Source organism: Theropithecus gelada, chromosome 1 (assembly GCF_003255815.1).
Source record: "Theropithecus gelada isolate Dixy chromosome 1, Tgel_1.0, whole genome shotgun sequence".
Classification (NCBI taxonomy): domain Eukaryota; kingdom Metazoa; phylum Chordata; class Mammalia; order Primates; family Cercopithecidae; genus Theropithecus; species Theropithecus gelada.
In genome coordinates this window covers 130,023,819-130,030,656 of record NC_037668.1, presented here as the reverse complement: position 1 = coordinate 130,030,656, position 6,838 = coordinate 130,023,819, and positions in this window count along the sequence as shown.

Genomic DNA, 6,838 nt, shown 5'->3' with positions numbered 1-6,838 from the left:
GCATATGGGATAGCTATGCAAGAATCGTTTGTTCCAGTTAAAAACTGAAGGGTCGCCCATTCAAGTAATCCAAGTAACTGTCTAATAATCTGTAATACTGACTGGTACAAGTTAAACTTAAACTGTTGTCTTTTGAGCCTCAGTTTAGTTACTGTCCTATTGGACCAGTCATTCCTTAGTGTCTTTTGATAAGGTTTTCAGTTATCTGTTAAGAAATAAGAATATTAAATGCAATGACTTTATAAAATTAAATTATTTCTTTTTCAAAGGATTGTCTTTTATTCTTTTTCATGAAGATGTTCTTTTTTAAAATTAAATGATGATGTCAGACAAGAGAAAATTACAAAGAGCATCCAAATTGGAAACAAAAAAGTCAAATTATCCTTATTTGCAGATGATATGATCTTATATTTGGTAAAACCTAAAGACTCCACAGGAAAACTATTAGAACTGATAAAGAAATTTAGTAAATTTACAGGATAAAAAATCAACATACAAAAATCAGTAACATTTCTATATGCCAACAGTGAACAATGTGAAAAAGAAATGAAAAAAGTAATCCCATTTATAGTAGCCACACATAAAATTAAATAATAACTAGAAATTAACCAAATAAATAAAAGATTTATATAATGAAAACTATAAAACCCTGATGAAAGACATTGAAGAGAACATCAAAAAATGGGAAAGTATTTCATGTTCCTGATTAGTAGAATCAATATTGTTAAAATGTCCACATTACCCAAAGCAATCTACAGATTCAATGTATTACCTACCAAAATACCAATGACATTCTTCACAGAAATAAAAAAAAATCCTAAAATTTATATGTAATCACAAAAGACCCAGAATATCCAAAGCTATCCTAAGCAAAAAGAACAAAACTGGAGGTATCACATTCCCTGACTTCAAATTATGCTACAGAGCTATAAAAACCAAAACAGCATGGTACTGGCATAAAAACAGACAGATGGACCAATAAAACAGAATAGAGGTCCCATAAACAAATCCACAAAACTACAGTGAACTCATTTTTGAGAAAGTTTCCAAGAACATACATTGAAGAAATGACAGTATATTTAATAAATGGTGTTGGGAAAACTGGACATCCATATGCAGAAGAATAGTACTAGAGCCTTATCTCTCACCATATACAAAAATCAAATCAAAATGGTTTAAGCCTTAAATCTAAGACCTCAAGATATGAAACAACTCCAAGAAAACATGGAGGAAAATCTCTAGGACATCGGTCTGGGCAAAGATTTCTTGAGTAATACTCCACAAGCACTGGTGATCAAACCAAAAATGGACAAATGAGATTATACCAACTTAAAAGGTTCTGTGAAGCAAAGAATACAACCAACAAAATGAAGAGACAATCCACAGAATAGGAGAAAATAATTGCAAACTACCCATCTGACAAGGGATTGATAACCAGAATATATAATGATTACAAGCAAATTTACAGGAAAAATCTTGCTAGAATCTGATTTAAAAAATAGTCAAATGATTTAAATAGACATTTCTCAAAAGAAGACCTAGAAATGACAAACAGACATATCAAAAGGTGCTCAATATCATTAATAATCAGACAAACGCAAATCAAAACTGCAATGAGGTATCATCTCACCCCAGTTAAAATGGCTTATATCCAAAAGACAGCAATAACAAATGCTGGGGAGAATGTGGAGAAAAGGGAATACTTGTGTGCTGTTGGTGGGAACATAAATTAGTACAACCACTATGGGAAATGTTTGGAGGTTCCTCAAAAAACTGAAAATAAAGCTACCATATGGTTCAGCAATCCCACTGCTGGGTATATACCCTAAAGAAAGGAAATCAGTAAATCAAAGAAATATCTGCACTCCTATATTTTTTGTACACTATGTACAAGAGCTAAGATTTGGAAACAACCTAAGGGTGCATCAACAGACGAATGGATAAAGAAAATGTACATATACACAATGGAATACCATTCATCCATAAAAAAAGAATGAGATCCAAATATTTGTAACAACATGGAACTGGAGGTCATTATGTTGAGTGAAATAAGCCAGGAACAGAAAGACAAACATCTCATGTTCTCACTTATTTGTGGTATCTAAAAATAAAAACAATTGAACTCATGGACACAGAGAGTAGAAAGATCATAACCAGAGACCAGGAAGAGTAGTAGGGGCCTGGGAGGGAGCTGGAGATGGTTAATGGGTACAAACAAAGACAGTTACAAATAATGAATAAGACCTATTATTTGATAGCACAACAGGGTGACTATAGTCAACAGTAACTTGACTGTACATTTAAAAATAACTTAAAGTGTGTAATTGGATTATTTATAACTCAAAGGATAAATGCTTGAGTGAAGGCATACCCCATTCCCAGGATGAACTTATTTCACATTGCGTGTTTGTATTGACACATCTTATTACCCCATAAATATATACAGCTACTATGTACCCACAAAATTTTCAACCATTTTTAAAAATAAAAATAAATAAATGCTTATGATAAAACGATGATAGTTATTTGCATTTCTAAATGGTCTTTCTTGGTATATTAGTCTGAATTCTCCCAGTTGCACATGTTTAAAACCTAACCCAAACTGGCTTAAACTAAAAGAGAATGTATTGACTCATGTAATGAAAAAAATTCATTGTCATAGTTGCAAATGTGTCTACATCTACGTTTCAAGTGATGTTTTCAGGACTCGATCTCTCTCCATTTCTTGGCTCTATTTTACTTTTAAAAAGGCTTTATCCTCAGATTTGACAGTGATCTCATAGGAGTCAGGCTTACATTATCCTTACTTCTAATCCTAGTAGTAGAAAGAAAACTTTTCCTAATAGTTCAACAAAAGTCTTACTGTATATGGATAGATCGTAAGACTAACCCTGACCCAATCATTGTAGCCAGAGGGTTTCACGGTCTAAATGTCCATATCTAAGCCCAGAGATAGAGTCAGATCCTTATGAATAACATGGAGTAAAAAGGAGGAAGAGCTGGATACTCTAAGAAAATTAGGGTGCTGTTACCAGAGAAAAAGTGAATAATTTTGAGTTAAGCAAAAACATCAGCTGCCCACAGGTCTTGCTAAAATAGTATATTGGCCATGCAATATAATTGTGCCAACTTTTTTTAAAAAAAGTTATACATTCTCCAAATCCGAAAGGCTAGAAACCATTGTGGTAGACTACGTGGTCTAACAATGAGTAAACTTTCAGGATACATATTAATTAGTCACACAAGAATCTTTGGACATCTAAGCAGCTAATAAGACAATATACCAAAAGCTGCTTTTCTCCTCAACTATTCAGACATTTGAAGGCCAACTTTTTTTTTCGCTATTAGTCAAACATGTCAAGTAAAGTCCCCCTCTCAATGTTTTCAAATACAAAGCTAGCCCTGCTACCAAATAGATTGCTGCTTGTGAGCTATATTTTAATTTACTTCTACCAAAATTGGGAGAATAGAGGAGAAAGAAATATTCAGCCATCATTCCAGCACTGCTTTCTAAGTCAGACTATGCTTACATAGGACAAAAAGGCTCTAATTCAAGAGTTGGTACTGTTTGAAACTTGCTATTCTCTGTGTTTGGTCAATGAAAAAGTGTTAGGGTTATGATACTCTAAAAATAGAGCAAGAACATAATTTTGTTTGTTTGTTTTTTGTTTTGTTTTGTTTTGTTTTGTTTTGTTTTTTGTTTTTTGAGACGGAGTCTTGCTCTGTTACCCAGGCTGGAGTGCAGTGGCCGGATCTCAGGTCACTGCAAGCTCCGCCTCCCAGGTTCACGCCATTCTCCGGCCAGAACATAATTTTTTAAAAACAAAATTTTACTTGTAACCAAAATTTCATCCAAAGAATTATTGGCATATTAATGCTAAAAAAAGGAGGCAGAGTGGTCCTTTAAAATAATCCCATCATTTTTTCTGTGTTTTCTGTAAACTGCTTCCAGCTCTTGCATATCCCTAAAGACAGCTGGTTTTAGATCACCAGCCAAAGTTTCAAGGCGATTTGAAAGAGTCTAGCAGGATTCATTTTCTTAAATATACACTTTCTGTTGACCCTCATATCTTCACATTATCAATGTAAGAAATTTTAAAAATAAAAATCCTTCATATAGAAACACTAATATAAATAAAGCCTATAGATCTCTTCTTATGGTTACACAGGTAAATAAAGATTCTAAAAATCTAGACTTACCAAGCTTCTGTTGCTTCTAAAGCCACGATTGAGGAAATTCCAATCAATGCAAAGTATTTACATGATTACTTCTTAGACCCTGGTTACTTGTTTCCTTTTTAGCCACTAGAAATTTGGCTTCTAACACTACCACTTTACTAAATATGCTTTCTTGATAATCTCCTCCTTGACAAATAAAAGGGCCTTTTCTCAGTCCTCATTCTCTTTGACCCTTTTCAACATCTTGACCTTCAAGATATTGACCTTTTTATTTTTTTACTGTATTTTTATTCTGATTGTTCTCTTTTCCCTTATGCAAATAATCAACCCTGGGCTTTTTTTCCCTACATTTAGAATAGCTTCTCTAGAGAAGCTTATTTCTCCTTTTCCTAAATGTAGATAAGCTTAAAGAAACTGATATTTTTCTAACTTATGTTTTTCTATTCAACAGTACCTTGGAAAGCACTCAAGTAATAAATGGAATCTAATATTTGAATGAGAGGATCAAAATGTGCAATAAACATAGTTATGTGATTAACTAGTTAACTAGTTGGGGATTCAACAAAGGCCTTATTAACTTCCCTTCCTTCCAGTTAGGTTTATAGAATCTAGAACTAGCTGAACGCTGTTTCCCCAGCTAGGGAGTAAGCTTCTCAAAAGTAAAAAGGGAATTCTGTTTTTTTGTATTCCCAGCACCTAAGCAGTGTCTAGTCCACAGAAGATAATAAAAAGCTTTTTAAAAAAATAGCAAGTAGCACCAAATGTCTAGGGCATATGATATATGCAGGAGAATAATGAAAATACTAAAAAGTATCTGGGAGAGTATTGATCTAGATGCTAAGGATTCTGGATTTATTCTTTATATAATGGAGAGCTCTGGAGGCGTTTTATATATAACATAATATAATATAAATTATTTAATACATGTGAAAAGACTTAGAATTGTTTATGTCATATAGTAAGCCCTCTATAATTGCTTATTATTATCATCATCTTCATCAGAGCAATGTTTATCAATCTTCTTATAAGAATTTCTAGCTAATGTTCATATTCTAACATCCAAAACTGTGAGTTTGCTTTTGGTATTTTCAAAGCACTTTCTTTGCAAAAGCAAATTGCAGGAAAGTTGCTCCCAGTTTTAGTCTCCTACTCTTAAAGAAGTCTGGTTCCAAAGTCAACCACCTGCTTTAATCTGCAGGACTCACTCCAAGTTAGAAATCACTCAACTCCAGTCTCTCACCAAAAATGAAAAAATTCAGTTTAAAGGATCTCCAGCATCTGTCTGGCACCATGGTCGACAAAGCCAGAGTGAGCCAGGGCTCCTGCTTGCATGAAAAGGAGGAGTCTGAGCATATTTGCCTGGTGATCTTTGCAAAAAATGAAGAGACGACCATAGAGGAGATCCAGCTGAGGGAATTGGATAAATGAACAGGCAGCTCTACACAGACCACAAAAAATTAATCAGGCTTTGGAACAATTTTATTCTAGTTTGTATTCTTTGGGGATAACTTCCTTAGTAGCAGCTAAATGGGGAGCCCTAAGGCTTGCCAAATATCCCATTTGAATTAGCATATATTTACATATATTGACATACAGAAAGATGCACCACCAGACTACCAAAAAAATGCCCTTCCACACTCCCAGGTAGGTCATTTTCCCTCTGCAATTCTCTGGGCAATCAAGGCAGCAATCCTGCCAGAACAATGACCTGGGAGACCAGGATTCTTTTTCTGTGACTGCATACCTGTGATGCTCCAGGCAATTCACTTATTTATTTTTGGCCTCAGTTTTCTCATTTAAAATGAATGGAGGAATGCCACAGAACCTCTCAAATTCCATATGTTTCTAAAACTCTGATTTTTATTTTCCATTCTTTTCCCAGAGGTAGGCTGTTGAATTAAGTAAAGGATTAGCAAATTACAGCCTAGACAAAATCCTCCCACCACCTGGTTTTATGCATAATGTTTCACTGAAACAGGCACACCCATTTGTTACATTTTATCTGTTGCTGCCTCCCTTCTGTGGCAGAGCCAAGTGACTGTAACAGAGGCCAATCATAGCCTATAATATTTTCTATATGGCTCTGTAAGAGAAAAAATTCACTGTTTCCTGATCTAAGTAAAAGTCAACAGAAATTTTCATTTTCTCACTTATTTCTTATGCTAATTTACATACAAGTAAGTTGAGAAGCCAAGAATAAGGTCTTGGCTGAGGCAGTGTGCGCAATTATTTGTTCTGCTCTTCAACAATAAGTATTAGAGCAAACAAATAACAAATTTATGGCAAATTGTTCTAATGTTCTAACCTTTAGAAAGTGTCATGCGAAATGCTGTTGTCACACCAAAAAAGCCAGTTTTCAAGCCATGTGTGAATTGAAAAAACAAACTGTCATTTTATTCTAAGTAATTTTCTTGCACAACTCACTTGAAATAGGTTGATATTTGCTTTATGGGTTATTCTGGTAGACTTTACAAAATGAGAAATGATTCAGCATCTCAATCTCCCCTTTCTCAATTCAATGACTCTTTGATTAATAGCTGAAGGTGGTAGTTGTATGAGCTCCATAGTGAATTCTATTTTAATTATCTAAAAAAGAGCAATGTTAAATCATGCAATGAATAAGAAGGGACTTAAGGAACATTAGCTAGGCAATATATAT